A 17,316-nucleotide genomic window follows, 5' to 3' on the forward strand; every position below is an offset into this window, starting at 1 on the left:
TTTTTACCACAACACATTGTCCCCTGACAAAACAAAAGTTGCTTTCAAACTACTGATAAGGCTTCAAATGCATGAAAAAGAAGGTAAAGCATGGTTAATGTAACCCAGACTCATTTCTGATGTCCCACTTACTTAAAAAAATCACTTAATCCCCTCTGACCTTATTTGTCTCCTCTATAGACAAGAGATTATAAATACTTCAGTTTCACAGAGCTATTACGAGAATTAAAAGAGATGATGCAAGTAAAACTCTAAGGCAACAGGCAGGGAGTCAATGCTATTTGCACATTATTAAAATTTTTATAAAAAATATTATATTATTATGTATAACATTTCTGTATTATTTCTCCTACATAATGAAATTCCTGAGTTTTTCAAGGGGAAAAATATTAATTTCACAGATAAATGTGTGTTTTGTTTTTTTCCTCTAACTCTCTCTGATGAGAGCTGAGTGAAATAACAGAACTGCCCTCCACTGTGCAGTCTGGAAGATTTTTATGTTTACAGTTAATCCCTACGTTGTTGACTTGTTTTTTTGTTTGTTTGTTTCTGTTATAAGAACTCAATTTCATGTCTATTTTAAAAGCTGCCTTAAATCCTATTGTTGAAGTTTATATATACTTCCCTCTCCATTTGACAAATGAGTAGATGAAAGCTCAGGAAGGCTATCATTCAACTAAAGTCATACAGCAAGAAAGAGTTACACCAAAATATCTTCAAATCTAAAGACTTTTTTGTTTTCTTTCCCACCTAATGACACTCTAGATAGCTGTATATAAATATGACCCTGTGAAAAATAAACCTAAGAAGAACAATCATTTTGTTAAACTAAAGACATTTCCCCTAAAAATTGTGGCAATAAAAATACTACTTCATGTTTGAACAGCACTTTATAATTCACAAAAATGCTTTCATAGAAATGAGTTGGATCTTTGTGGTTATTTGTGGTTATTCAGCTCTGGGCCCTATTTGAATTTATAATCATAAAACAGGAAAAAATTAGAAGAAGGCAAGCAAACAAACAAAAAGTTCCTGGGGAGAACAGTTAAAGCATTTGGGGACTATTTAGCTTGAAGAAAAGAAGACGGAGTACTCTCAATTGTCAGTATTAAAGATAATTATAAAGCACAGAATCGAAAGTGGTTTTCCACCTTCACAGTAGGCACACTAGAGGGAACAAGCTCATATGAAATTCAAATGAGATATTTAGAACATCCTAAATCAATTTGCTAGCAAACCAGGAACCTAAAAATAAAAACCCAAAACTTATACACAAAGACCTAACAAGAACCTGTAATAAATGTAATTCAATGGGCTAACAAACAGGATCTATAAAAAGGGTATTAAGTGACAAAATGAACCTGGATTATTAGGAAAAATCAGACATATTCTATATAATATTTGCATAGCAAGATGTTAGTGGAAGTTAATGTAACCCTGGTATATTAACCTGGGTGGGATATATTGTCAGTTTAAGCAATGCATGCAAAAAAAGAAGACGATGCTAAAGTAAGTATCTCAACACATTGAATCAAAATAATTTAAAATATGCTGGGAAAGATCATGGGCAAGAAATAGGCTATTTCATCATACATGATGAAAGAATTACAGAACGTACTAATAGGAAATCATAAGAGGAAAAGCAATGAATCACAATCTTCATTATAAGGATTCTATACTCATTTGAACATTTGAAATGTAAAAGTGTCTACACAGTTTCAGGAGTCAGATAATAGAAAAGGCATTAATAGAGGAAAAAAATATGAAAAAGGAGGAATTTTTTTAAAAAATAGAGTTTATAATGTTTCAAAAAGATGTATGAATTCAGCATAAGTTTAGTTGCTTGAGGGTAGGAAAATGCTTTTATAATAATAAAAATGTACTATAAAAGCTCTGACGTTGACTATGGTTTAAAATAGACAACCATCTGGGTAGGATGGTATAGAAAGGGCTGTGTTTGGAGAAGTGGAAAATAAAAAATATTCTCAAATCCATTTTAGTAATATGGTTCTTTATAAAAATCTTCTGCTACAATTATATTTTTATCAAGTTCTCATTGCATTTTCACTTATTTTTACTTTGCATATTGAACTGTCAAGTGTTTTGGATGCCCTAGGTGAATGAACACCCTATCTACTAACACACTGTGTCATTCTTCCCTGTATAACGTCTCCCACTACCCTGTTAAGGTTTATGATTTGTTTTACTTTTAATCAAGAGATTCCACTTTGATATTTCCTAGGAGTTCTCTGATCCAGTGATTTTCACGATCATTTATATGTTGATGATTACCAAATTTACACACTAATCCCAACCCCTCTCCTGAACTCCAGGACCCTATAGCTAAATGGCTGTTGAGCATCTTGCCTTGGATTTCTGAAAGTCACGTAGAATATAATGAACTCCTTATTTCCCCTCCCCTTTCCAAGTTCTTTTCCAGACTTTCTCATCCTTGTACGTGGCACCATCATTCACACAATTTTCCAGAATACAAACCTCAAAGTTATTCTTAATTTTTTCCCTCACACCTTAAATCCAGTTTGTAATCAAAGTGTGTCACTTCTATCTTTAAAGCAGACTGCAAAACCAATCACTGCCTACTTCCTTGCTACCATTCTAGGTCAAGATTTCATAACCTCTTTCTGGAGTCCCACAATAACCCCTTCCAGTCAGTATTTCTGTACTGCTCTTATCTCCCCACAGCCTGTTCTCCGTGTAGTAGCCACAGCATGTTTATTAAAACATCTATCTGAATACGTTCTTCAAATGAGCAAATAAATTTTCTGTCCCAGAGCTTTGCACTGACTCTTCCTCTGCCTAGCACACTTTAACCAGACATATGCATGGTTTATCTGAATACTTCATTTATTCCCTATTCAAATTCCACTTCTTTAGAGAGCAGCTCCCTGAGCACCCTACCTAAAAAAGCAGCCCATCTGCCTCCATCCTCGCCTCAGATTTATTTTCTGATTTTCATTTAGCTGACATTTGTCAGCTAATGATTATTGTCATTGTCCCTAAGTTAAAAAAGATTTTGATCATTTTAATTACTGCTCCAGCTCTAGCACCTAAAAGAAATTCAAAATTGCTGGGCGCGGTGGCTCATGCCTGTGATCCCAGCACTTTGGGAGGCCAAGGCAGGTGGATCACGAGGTCAAGAGATCAAGACCATCCTGGTCAACATGGTGAAACCCCGTCTCTACTAAAAATATAAAAGATTAGCTGGGCATGGTGGCGCGTGCCTGTAATCCCAGCTACTGAGGAGGCTGAGGCAAGAGAATTGCCTGAACCCAGGAGGCGGAGGTTGCAGTGAGCCGAGATCGCGCCATTGCACTCCAGCCTGGGTAACAAGAGCGAAACTCCATTCTCAAAAATAAATAAATAAATAAATTCAAAATTTTGCTGACTGAATTAATAAATAGTTGTATTGTTAATCCTCTATCCTTCTTTATTTTTCTTTTTTTTTTCTTAAGACTCCATCTCATTCTGTCACCCAAACTGGAGTACAAACACGATCTCGGCTCACAGCAACCTCTGAATCCCAGGTTCAAGCAGTTTTCATGACTTGGCCTCCCAAGTAGCTGGGACTACAGATGCGAGCTACCACACCCGACAATTTCTCTTTTTGTGTTTTGGTTTTTTTGGATTATAGTAGGACAGGGTTTCACCATGTGGCCCAGGCTGGTCTCAAATTCCTGAGCTCAGTCAGTCTGCCTGCCTTGGCTTCCCAAAGTGGTAGGATTACAGGCGTGAGCCATCGCACCAGGCCAGTCCTCTTTCTTTTCATTTGCACTTTTTTGCTATCCGTTTGCTACGTTTCTTTACCACCTTAAATATGCTTCTTATACAGAGCATCGATTTTTTTTTCCTCAGTCAGACACGCTCTTTTCTTCAATAGAAAAATTAGTCCCTTCATGTTTAGGAGAATGAAGGAACTCACCTATCTGCATTTGTTATTTAAATATCATTTGTGTTTACTAATGTTTTTTCTCTTACTTTGTCGTTATTCATTTTTCCCCTATTTTGGGGAGATGATTGATCAAGGAAATACAGTTTCCTTTATTTACCATATATTATAAATATTCCCAAATAAAATTTTGGAATGCTATTACATTTTTTGTAGCTTTCCTTCTCCCTTCTCCTAGGTTTGCTCAGATAATTCAGTTCTTTTGTTCAAGATAGTTATTAGAATTGGGTAATAAACAAGTATTCCCACACAGCATTTGTATTATCCAATAAAATAATATCCTCTTAAATTTAAATTCACACAGACTTAAAAGATCCCTCTATAATTCCCCTTGTTCTTTGTAAAGATGCTTTTACATCCTTTAGCAATGTCTTCTATCTGCAAGGTATTTAAAGGTACATAAAGCTCTTCATGTTTCCAGTAATATCATCAATCCCAGCTACTACCACATTACCACTTCATTGCTATAAACTGCCTATGAGATGAATCCCAAGAAACTCTGAGAACTAATGACCCACCTTTATATGAAATACAATGATGATTAATGCCATTATGCCTCTCATTCTCTTTAGTCACCATCAAAGTCTAAAATTACACATAACCCAGATCATTATCCCTATATGATCCCTATAACGGATTATCCCTATTGTCCCTAAATAGCTCACGAAGTAAGCTATTTCATTAACTCTTATATATCGTCTCAGTCTCCATTCACGTAGATGATTCCCTAAACAACCTGTGTACAGGCAATCTTGTGTATGCACTCAGTTCCATATCAGCTTTTTACAGCTCAGATGTTTTGCAAATTATGTCCGCAAACTGGTATTTCCTGTCTCTCTTGTCATTTGACTTCAGGTTAGATCCTGTCAGCATAGAGGCACCATTGGCAGATTGGAATACAGAAGGAAGAGTATTAGTCAGGGTTCTCCAGAGAAACAGAACCAGTATGTTATATATTTTAAGAGATTTATTATAAGGAATTGACTAACTAAACTATGAAGGCTGATGGTGTGAGAGATCCAGGGAAAACCAGTGTTGGAGAAGTCTGAAGTCAGTCTAGCGGAGAGTCTGGGGAGGGTGGGTTTTTAAAATTATAGTTATACCTTCAACTGATGAGGTCCACCCACGTTATGGAGAGCAATCTTCCCTACTCTACTAATTAAAACGTTAGACTCATCCAACCCACCCTAACAGAAACACTCAGAATGTTTGATCAACTATCTGGGAACCCTGTCGCCCAGTGAAGCTGACATGAAATTAATGATCACAGTACATGAGAAGCTGTTTTTACCTGTTATTGTTGTTTTGTCTTGGTTTGTGGCTTATCTTTCTTTTTCAGTTTTTGTTGTTTTTTCTTCTTTTGGCCTTTTAGGTAACAGCACCAATAGGTGGTGTGTGTGGAAGGCTGACTGTTGTGCAGTGTGTCAGCAGAAGACACACCAGAGACTGCAATGGAACGACATGCTTAGGTTCTGACTCCAATCACATAGTGGATTTCCTATAGCCTCAACACTATGGCCCTTGAGGACTTTTGCTCAGGTGGTCGCAGCAACACTGAGGGATGTTTTTTGACTCCTTGGATCTCATCTCCAAAGTCAATGATTGTGTGGCTTCTAAATTCTTGTAAGGCAGCGCCACGATATTTACAGCTTCATTTCACCTTCATTCCTCCAGTTCAGAAGTGGACAATCTCATGTGCTTATTTTTGTTCCTTGAGAACTTCCATAATTTTGCCACCAATTCTCCCAATATAGAGGGATTTTTTTGTGTCTGGATACTGACTGAAACAGTCTGACTTCTCGGATTATTTTAATGTGTTCACATTAAATGATCTTTCCTTCCTCCACATCTTGGTCACCCAACCTCCATAGTCGTATCTTAGATCACGCCACATCCAATGAGGGGGTCAATCATCTCCTCAAATGTTATTCCTTAGAGCCTTCTTTCACCAAATTGTATGAAATTTACCTCCCTACAAATTTGTTCTGCTTTAATTTTTGTAGTTTTTATCAGTACTCAACATATAAAAGATAAACATTTATTATTTGTCTCCCATCTGTGCCCACCCCCGAATCTAATATAAACTATCTGAAAGCATTACCTTTGTCTACTTGTCCATCTATCTTTAGCCCTCTACGAGTTCTGATATATATTAGTTTCTCAATAAATGTTGATTAAACAAATGCACTGCATAATTCACAGCCAATTTCATATTTTGTCATCATTCCATTTTTTTATTATTCTTCCCTGAGTATTTTCTCAAATGGAATGTGCACTCTTTTAATCCTTACATTTCCTGAAATAATTTTCTTACACCTAGAGAAGTGGGTATGGGATTCTTGATTTTAGGCTTTTCTCTCTGATGTCTAGACATATTTTTCAACCATCTCGGAATTTCAGTATAGCAGATGTAATGGTTGTTGCAAATGTATTAATTTTATTTTTTACATAATTTCAACTTTTATTTTAGATTCTGAGGGTACATGTGCAGATTCGTTACATCAATGTATTTACTGTATGAAACTAAGGTTTGGGGTACAAACGATCCCATCATCCATATAGTGAGCACAGTACCTAATAGGTAGTTTTTCAGCCCTTGCTCTCCTTTTCCTCTTTCTCTTCTAATAGTCCCCAGTGTCTGCTGCCATCTGTATGTATCCAATGTTTACCTACCACTTATAAGTGAAAACATGCAGTATTTGGTTTCCTGTTCCCACATTAATTCACTTGGGATGAGGGTCTCTAGCTGCATCCGTGTTGCTGTAAGACACGACTTCATTCTTTTCTATGACTGTGTAGTATTTCATGGTGTATATGTACATTTTCTTTATCCAATCTACCACAGATGGGCACTCATCTGTGCCCGTTTTGTAGAATGATTTATTTTCCCTTGAGTATATACTCAGTAATGGAATTGCTGGGTTGAATTTCCATAAAAACTGTACTAGTTTTTTATTGCTGCAGTAAAAAATAAAAATAAAAATAAAATACCACAAACAGCATTTAAAAAATTTACCATAAACAGCATTTAAAATATCACAAATTTATTTTCTCACAATTCTAGAGGCAAGAAGTCCAGGTGGGCTCAGCTGGTTTCTCTTCTATGAGTTTCCCAAGGCAGAAATCAAGGTGTTGACCAGCCCAGGCTACTAGAACTCTAGGAGAGAATCTGCTTCTAAGCCCATTGATGTTGTGGGCAGTTCAGTTCTATGAGCCCATTGATGTTGTGGGCAGTTCAGTTCTATGTGACTGTTGGACTAAAGTACTATTTCCTCCCTGGTTCCTGACCAGGAGTCAATTTCAACCTGTAGCAGACTCCTACATTCCCTGGCATGTGGTCTTCTTCAGCATCAACCTGGAAATGGCTGATTGAGTCCTTCCCATACTTCAAATCTGTCTTTCCCTTCTGCCTCATCTCTCTTATAATGCATCTATTTGAATCCAGCCCCACAGTTTTCTTCTTCTAAGGACTCATATGACTTTCGACCAGGTTCATCTGGATAACCCAGGATAATCTCCTTAATGTCTGTAACCCGAATTACATCTTCAAAGTCCCTTTCACCATCTAATGTAACATATCACAAGTTACAGGGATTATAACATGGACATCTTTGAAGTCCAATCTGCCTACCTTTTGTAAATAGCCAGTACATAATTTATAAGTAAATGGGTCAATAATCTTTTGTTTTCCTACTGAAGGCTTGAACAAGTTTCTCTTTGTCTTTGGAGTGAAGTAATTTTAGCACTATATGCTGAGATGGTTGCTTTTTTCTAATATTTTAATCTCCAGACTCACATCTTTCCTCAAAACAGCATACCTTTTTTTTCCTACTATTTGTTTATTATCTTTCCTCTATCTTTTGGTTTTTTCTCTTATGAACATCTATACTATTGATCAGGTACTCCAGATATATCCTCCAAGTCCATTCCCTAATGTGTTCTATTTCTATGACCAAGTTTATTTCATTAGAGACCTATCTAGATTATTGTTTTCCCCTTCCTTGATTATTGGCTCTTTTAGATGATTATTTTCTTATATCTACTTGTTGAGCAAGTGATGGCAATTCTCAGGAAAGCAGAGATGTCTTTGCTCCTGAGGGCCAGCAGTACACTGGCTGTGAGACCCTGACGAGGCATCAGCAAGAAACCTTTCTGATTCTGCTCTCAAATTTCCCACTCTCAGTAGGTGGAGAGGCCTCAGCCAAGCTCTTTAGTTCATCCTTAACTCTGTGGAGACCAGGGGATTGGTAAGATTTACACCAGCAGATGTCCACCTATACCGGATCTCCAGGTTTAAACAATTCTCTGGTTCTGATTCATTCAGTCCCCACTCAGGTGCCTTTATTCTAGTCTCAGGCTCTCCAGTTTCCCAAATGGCAGAAAAAAACCCAAGAGCTTCCTTTTTGGCATTTTTCTTGCCTGCCTTAGGAGGCATGAACAGGTAGAAGTTGGTATTGGGAGTGGAGGAGGAAAAGGATGTGTTAAGAAGACTTCCTCCTACAGTTTTTCTTGCACTTTGCCAGGTCTTTTTTTTTGGTACTACACTTTAAGTAGAGCACTCCATTTTTTTTGAATTAAGTATGTTTAAAGATCCATTTTCTTTCCATTATTGGTTTACTGACAAAGTCTCTTTGTTTTATTTTATTGCATTTGTAATGATTGCTTCCAGGACTTAAAATTTTATGTATAGTATAAAAAATTAAAGCAATATAATTGTATTTTCTCCATCCTGTCTTTTGTGCTACCATTGTATTTTACTTTGACATATGTCTTCTTCCTCTGATTAACAAAACGTACCTTTCTTGACAGCTTCCAGATTTTGTCTTCCCCTTTTTAGATGTCAAAGTGCCCTTAACAATTTAAGTTTTAAGTTCTTATTTATGCCCCCTTGTGTTTCCTGGTCATTTATGAACAGGGGAACAAAGTAATAGATGCAATTAAATTGTGCATCCTCTGTGGTCCATTTTTACTTTGTTCACACCACTAGTGTTATACATGACTTTCTCAAAACATCTTAGGAGTCTTAAGATCATGTACTAAAAACGTTCATCTCTATAAGCATAATTAGAATCCGATATATAATAGACATCAATGAATTACACAGGCATATCAGAAATATATTACAGAAAAATCACCTAAAAACCCTCGAGACAGTAGGTATGACACAGTTAAACCAAGGAATACGTGTTAGTGTATGAATGTGGATGTTAACGCATAAACATATGATGATTCTTCTTAATACAAGTTTCCTGAGAGGAATTCTTTCTATTTTCTGGTAAAAACAATATATTTCTCAACTGATATCCCAATCAAAAAGCGAACTATTTTCCAAACAAAATAATTTCTCACTCCCAAATTTTGTATTCATTATTTATTCAACACACATTATTATGTACTTTCTCAAGACTGTCTGAATATAAAACTGAATAAAAAGGAGTAGACAATTTAGAAAATAACAGTGGCGTCCATTTTCATGCAAGCATAGCCCTCTTCCCCACAAAAAACACTATTCTGAAACAATCAAATAATAATAATAATAATTTTTTGGTTCACATAATGAATTGTGTTCTCTATTACTTACTATTTATATATTAACTCAATATTTTCACAACAATTCTACACAGTATTATTATCTACATGTTATGGCTAGCAAACTGAACTTAGACCAGTTAAATGATATGAAGTTATACTTACTAAATTGATTAATGAAGAAGGCATAATATGAGCCCTGGACTGCACGGTTCCAGAGTTTGTTATTTTCACCATTTTTCCAGATGGTAAACACGTCCTAAAGCTTATTAAAAAAAAAAAGCAACTCTCTGCAGTCACTCTGGTGTGACAACAATTATCATTAAGAGGGTAATTAAGGAAGTCAATAAGTGACAAAAAATAAGGTAAATGTATTAAGAACAAGCTAGATGCCATGTACTTGGTAAATGGAAAAGGTTCAACACAAACTAAACCTGAATGGCGACTATTGATTATTGATCTTTAAGCTATCTATTTTTAGTCAAGGCTTCTTAACACATCTTTCATAAGAGGAGTAAGCAGTTAACTTAGTGAATAGACTGCCCTCACCTAGAAGAGATTTCACTCAATTGCTACTTGAAAGTACAGGTGACAGACCTCCCACGGTAAGACTTGGCCTCAAAATGCACCATTCACAAAGACAGATTTGAGCTTTTTGCAGTGATAAGAACCAGAATTAGAAGATAAGGCTCTGGGAATAGGAACATTTAGGTTTTTAAAGGCAAAGCTCCCAGTGCAGATAATGCATGAGACTAAAAACATCTAGAATGTGACTTACAATTTTACATTCCATCTCAGCCCCAACCTGCAACTGGGTCAAACCTACATATTACAATGTCATATATAATTTTGTTAATATATACAAAATAAATATATAGGTGTATAATATTCTCATTCCCGAATGGGTGACTGCTTCATTAAAAATCAATATTAAAAGCCAGAAAATAACATAAAAACTAAAATTACATTAGGTAAGAATATATTCCAAATGTAAAAGAATTTAAATAAATTATAATTTGTCAGGCTTCAATATTGGATAGAAAAATGCATTTTTTTAAAAAGTATTTCAAGATATCCCATGAAGGATGTTGGATTTGAGTTAAGAATCCTCTGTGGCTGTTGCTTCTTTATAAAACATTCTTAAATCTTTGACACAAACCCATACAAAATAATTTTGCTGTTACATAATTCTAAAACAAAATTTAATTAGAAAGTTAAATACCAACTCTTACGTTACCCTCTCAAAATACCTAAAAATCATAATTGATTTGCTTACTTAAATAGGCCCTGTATATAATTAAAAGGTGCTTTAATTGCAAATTATTTATTCTGTGCTTCTTAAAACGTGCTTCTTTTAAAATGTTAACTCTACATTTCGTAATGTAAATTTCTCAAGCTTTTACATGGTTTATAAGGAACACATTCAATTGAATGAAAGGAAATATTGAGACTGCAAATTTTTTTACCACCTGATAAATGTCAATTTGTACAACAAAATGTTTTCAGAGGAAAAAAAGTCACATGGCAGGAATAAATAATGTTAAATATCCATATACTTCCTATGAAGCCTATTGCTGTGCACAGTTACTGGAAAAACTTAATTAGCAATGGCATTCTGGGCTGAAAGCATCTAACACTTTAATTTCATGCCTGTAATTCAGACATTAGCATTCAAATCAGCCCACAACTTACACTTTGGTATTTATTGAGTGAATACCAATTAAATTGTCCCAAATAATCATTTTCCTTTCCTGTAGGTTGTATACCTAGTATCTAATAGTCCATGAAACCTAAGATCATTTGAGATGTTGAGATTTTACATTTTCTAGGGGATTTTTTATTTAAGGTAATGATAAAACCAGTTTTTCTCTTGTTAAAAGAAATATCTCATTGTCCTGGCCACTGTCTTTGCATCTATGCAACAAAAAAAAAAAAAAAAAAAAAAATTCGTGAATCATGTCATTAGCCATACATTTGGGGTCAATATACTTTGCCATTTAATAACTTATGTAAGCTGACCATGCCCTATGCTGTGCCCTAATGCACAAACATGCATTTTCTTTATTTCAAAATAATGGAAGATTAACAGATTTTCAGGAGAGGATCAGGATTCAGATCAGATGAAAGTAAAAATGAAATTTCAAGAAAAAAAAATCAAAGAAAGAAATAGAAAAAAAAGTTTAAAATCCTAAATGATAATGGAAAGAGAAATACATGATGCTACTTATGAAAATGCTCTGAGTATTTAACCAATTTGTTTTTATGCTCCATACAGTTGAAAGTTCTGTAACCAAGGAACCAGCTTAAACTGGACCTGCTCTGTTGATTAAAAAAAAAAAAAAAAAGTCAAGTTACCTTTCAGGCATAACAGAGCCAAAAACTGTAAGTCATATAGTCAGGACATAGGCAATAGAAAAAGCTTTGACCTCTAACAACATCTGGAACCAGAAGACAGGACAGAATTAGAATCTGAATGCTGAAAACTTGCAGAAGTGAGGGATTCCTTGGCCTGGAAGATGCAGGGCTAAAATTTGCCTCAACATAGCTTACTGTAAATGGCCACATTTGAAGCACTTTAATCAAACTCTGTCAAGCCAACATTCCTAAATCCTTTCTCTTGCCCCCTGACCCCTTAAAACTTGCTCCAGGCCTCAAATCAGGGAAACTGATTTGAGCCTGACTTGTCTCTTTGATGGCCAATTTTGCAATAAAGCCTTTCTTTTCTCAAAAGCCAGCACCACAGTTAGTTACTGGCTTCTCTGTGTATCAGGCAGCAAGCCCATTTGCTCTCCAACAGTTTCAGTAATTTTATTATATTGTTCTGTTCTCACAAATTCTAAAATTAAAAGCTAAGAAGAGAAAATTTTCAAGGCGAACATTTGGGGGTTATATGGAGATAAAATTAGCCAGAATTTGAGTTATCATTTTTATAAGATATGCGTGTATAATTTATAAAAATTATATCCAAGGGTATTTTTTAAATTAAAAAGTTGCAAAAGTTTTACTAGTCAGTTATATCTTTTTGTCAGAAGGAATGATTCTAGAACACCATTTTCACAGACTTACAGTCTGGTTTATAACTGAAAAGAGTCCTTCCTATGACCTCACACAAAACTTAACTGAAAATAAGAGTTTTAAAACAATATTCTTAAAATATATGGTTTGCAACGCTTAAAGTATTGTTATTCCAGAATGTTATTTTCTATCAATTGCAAAAATTGGTTAAACATCTAGTATTTTCAAACTACCACAAGAGATGCTGGGCATGAAATGGTAAGAAAGGCATATTGAGTCTTTGCTCTTATGAATTATAAAAGTCTAGAAGAAACATTGATAATTAAAGAACCATTATGTATTTCACAGTTTTTAGAACCCTGAAGAAGCAAAAAGCTTGAGCATCTTCCATAATTTAGATAGACTTCAAGAAAGTGTCATAGAGAAGCTATAATCTGAAAGTTAATACTTGAATGATGAGTAGGAGAAAGTGGTGAAGTAGAATTTAATATGACACTCATTTGAATACGGAGTAAATTAATTATACAGATTATATTGAATGAGACACATAATTGTATTTTGCATTTTGTGTTAAATTTTATTGCCTCCTTCTACATTTCTTACTTTTTGTGACTTTGTCCTGTTTGTTTTCAAAAATTATACATAGCCATTATGAAAATTTAAACCATAGCAGAAAGAATAAGGAAGAAAGTTGTTAGTCAACTGTCAAATCTTTAGGCAAATGCACTTTCAGTAATTCATTTATAATGTAAGCAAAACTAATGTGAAAAAACAAACTACTTGGAATCAAATATCATGACAGCGGCAATTAACACCATTAGACCATGTTGTAATACTTCCTCCAAACTACAATACTTATCTTCTCACTGCTCACTTCCCAAGTAGCTATTTGCCTTAAGACTTCAGCCAGTAAATAAAGTTCAAGAACTTAAGCATCTAGTTTTTAAGTAGGTTTTAATAAATGCATAGGAATATTCAAGTACTTCTGAATTAAGCATGTTAATCATGATTAACATCATTGTATTTTTAAACAATAAATGTATTTATTTTTTCTTGAAATAAGACTGGAAGGTGAATTGATTCAATTATTATTATACTAAAATAGGAAATTATAACATCGAACTAAGACAGAAAATCAATTAACATAATATAGTTACTTTTGTTATATTCCTATGAAATATTATGAAAATATATAAACACATTAATTCAAATGAAATTAAAGTTTGAAGTAAAGTAGTTGCAAAATAAATCTATCAGTGTAAAATTAGAAACACCAAATTCATTGCAAATTATAGTGCTTATTATTGGTTAGAATATGTTGATAATTAAGCTAAAGTCATGCACTTAATTTCCGGATGTTCCAGTTTATTCTGCTTTGTTTTAGAGACGCAGAATGAATCACAATTCCCAGCTGTCTTGGAAGTGTGCATTATTGATGAAGAGGGGTACACTGCCAATGTGTGGACAGAATAGTCCAATTCCATTACAATGACAGAAAAAAACAATTCTGAGCACATTTCCCATAGAGAGTGGGTCAGAACAGCAGCTTAATTTTTATTCCAGTTTGGCACTAAGCATGTGTCTCTTGCAGACAGATGCGTAATGATAGTTCTTTGTAATGAAGGAGATGATTTTTTTTAAAACCATGTAACAGCTTTCTAAAACAGGTGATTTTAAGACTGTGAAATTCTTGAACAACATAGCCAATTTATCCAAATCTTCCAGGCTCAAATTACAATGTACATTTTAAAAGTTCTGATCTGGCAATGTTAATTTCTGACACATCATGTCGCTCAATATTCAGAAAACGGTAACAAAAAATGATGGAATTATTCATAAGTAAAATATTTCTCAATAATCCAAAAAATAGTTTACTTTTGTCTTTACAGAACAGTTACTTCCTTGTCTGTGGCCTACAATTATTCCCCTATTTACCATGCCCCTGGTTTTTACCTGTCATGTTATACTAAGATCAAATTTTAAAAGTACCCTAAATGAAGTAAAATTGGAGCCAGGGACATGTTGTGATGCTGTGTGTCACTGAAAGCATTAAATGTACCAAGAGAGCAATGCTACTACCATTATCTTTAACTTAGTGGAGAAATAAGAGGCACAAGTATTAGAATTATGTAGGAAATGCTGAAAACTTGAATATAGTGATGAAAGTTGTTTTCTTATATTTCCTGTTAATATGTTTTTAAGTATAGTGGTCCAGTCTTATAGTTTTATTAATAGGGACTATGCTTAGATATTTTTAAGTAATTTAGCTTTTGTGAACTCACATGAGAATTTAATCATCCTTTATAAAGAAGGCATTTGAAATAGGAAAAAGCTAAAACTTTTGGAGCATTCACATTACATGCCATGCCCTTCGCCTGACACTTTATATATCCAATTTAATCCTCATTTTAAAACAACCTTATAGAGTGATTAATATTCTCATTTAACGATGTGTAAAAAAGTTGTCCAAGGGCTCTAAGCTAGGATAACCCTAAGTTTTAAACAACTAATGTACATACGGACTTTTATCACTTAGTACCAAGAGACTTCTTTTTATTCCAGTCTCCAGTTTGATTGTTTGTTTTCATTTTTTTGTGTGATAGTACAATATTCAGCTGGATATACTACTACCTAGCTAGACAACATTTCTGCAGGCCCCCTTTCAGCCATATGTGGATATATAGAAAAATTCTAGCCTAAAGTACAAGTTGTGTCTTATTTTCCTTCCTACAGGCTGGACTTAGGATATACTGGCAAGAACAGGGCAGCCATCTTGAACCACAAGATAGATACTATGTTTTAAAAATGGGAGAAAACAAGATATAAGGAAAACTATTCCCCAGATGTATCAAGCTGGTGAAGCAGTCTTAGACAGACTGCCCAGACATTTTTATTTAAGTTGCTATATTTTTGTGTATATTTGTATTTTACATTGTATATGATGTTAACACTTTACTCAAACAGCCTGCATAATATACTATGACTAAGATATAACCAATATATAACATTATTTATATGTTTCTTAATAATTATACTTTTGATGTTGAACTTGAATAAAACTTATTCGATCTTATGATGATGATCATCAGTTATAAAGACAGTTTGCTTGTAATTAGGAGTAGAATACAAAAAGAAATCAAATTTCTGTTTTATCCATTTGAGTTATAATTTAAGAACATATTAATATATATGTTATTAAAACAATAAAATTGTATGTAGTTAAACTTAATTTTATATAATTATTACACATTAAGAGACATCCACATACTGGTGACAGTTATAACATTAGATAACATCTCAAAACCACTACTCAAGTATTTAAAACTGAAACACACACACACACACACACACACACAAAACAACAAAAACAACAACTATGGTAGCAGATAAAACAATGAAATAGAAATAATTTCAATAATGAATACATTACATAATGGAAATTTCATATAGATAACGAAAAACCCTTTCTCTAGCAACGCTGAATCCTTTGGCATAAGAAAATGGCACAATTTGTCTAGGTGCCACATCTCTGAAAATAAAATCTACCCGAAAAATAGAAGTACCAGGCAGAAAGTAGGAGCGCATAGAAAGCCCACTACAGGTAAAGATTAATTGTGATGAAAATACCTCCAGAACAAAAGTACTGCTAAATGTCATCATGTAAAAATAACACGTCCTTTTTTTCACATTAACGTCTCAATTATCCTGTGACTAAATTTACTTTAAGAGACACCAACATTATATTTAGTAATCATTAATTTTAGTATTTGTAATTTTCCAACAATTGAAAAATTACCATATGCATGTAATACATGCATAATTTTTAAAAAATTTTAAGTACTTTCCCTTAAGTTAGATGAGAAAACTCTTAAGTTGCCCAAATAATATTACATTGAAATTAAGAATTTTTAGTGATTTCAGAAGGGAAATAATTGCAATTAATGTTTCATATTAATGGAGTTAGGTATTTACTAGGTGAATCATAAAGACAGTTTGTGAAAGGTAAAAAGACACTAGAAGATAAGATGGTTGTATCAATTTTAGAGGCTATTTTCTATGTAAAGGCATTAAATATGCTAAAATAGGTCTACTGTTTTAAATTAAAAAGTATGCAATAAACCATATTTGAAAACCATTTCATAGTTATTAACCACATCCTATTATGCAAAACCTTGTCATACCAATACATCTATATTTACACGCATACATGTATAGCTATATTATACCTAGCTCAGTTGTACTAGCGTATGTGTGCATTTTTCCTTTTCTAGTACTTCCTACTTAGCTTTTTTCCTTTCTCAATAGGGCTAGATCAAGGTCACAGCACAATTACACATATCTAAGATTCCTGAAACACAAACATTATTCTACTCTGTTTTTTGATGTTCACATTTTTCCTCTCATTAAGGATCTGCATGAATCCATATGTGCAGTGTCACATTTCACACTGGATTATACTATAATTGTCAAAGTGTGACCTTCACATTTCACACTGTATTATACTATAATTGTCAAAGTGTGTCTTTTCAAAAAGGGAAATAACTGTTTTTATAATAAAGTATATTTTAATACGTTTTTATAATGAATTGCCAGGTCTTGCCTTGCACTGTTCATAAATCTTCCCTGGCTTTCTGCCTGATTGCACACTAAAAATCATGCAGAAAAGGCAGAGGCAGAAGCAGTGATTGGTAAGGACAGTTTTCTCAACCATGTTTCTGCTTTGAACAACATATAAAGATGAGGGCACTTCTATTTCAGTAGCTTGTAGGAAAAAATCTTGTTTGACAACTATGACATGCAATACA

The 17,316-nt window shown here is 34.0% G+C and overlaps 1 protein-coding gene across 3 annotated transcripts in view; it reads right to left on the minus strand.

Moving 5' to 3' along the window:
- KCNT2 (potassium sodium-activated channel subfamily T member 2) overlaps positions 1–17,316 on the minus strand; it is a 390,893-nt gene that overhangs the window by 232,876 nt on the left and 140,701 nt on the right. The gene's annotated exons all lie outside the window — the stretch shown is intronic.

Source organism: Aotus nancymaae, unplaced genomic scaffold (genome assembly GCF_030222135.1).
Source record: "Aotus nancymaae isolate 86718 unplaced genomic scaffold, 86718_ANA_hifiasm-v0.15.2.pri h1tg000108l, whole genome shotgun sequence".
Taxonomy (NCBI): Eukaryota; Metazoa; Chordata; class Mammalia; order Primates; family Aotidae; genus Aotus; species Aotus nancymaae.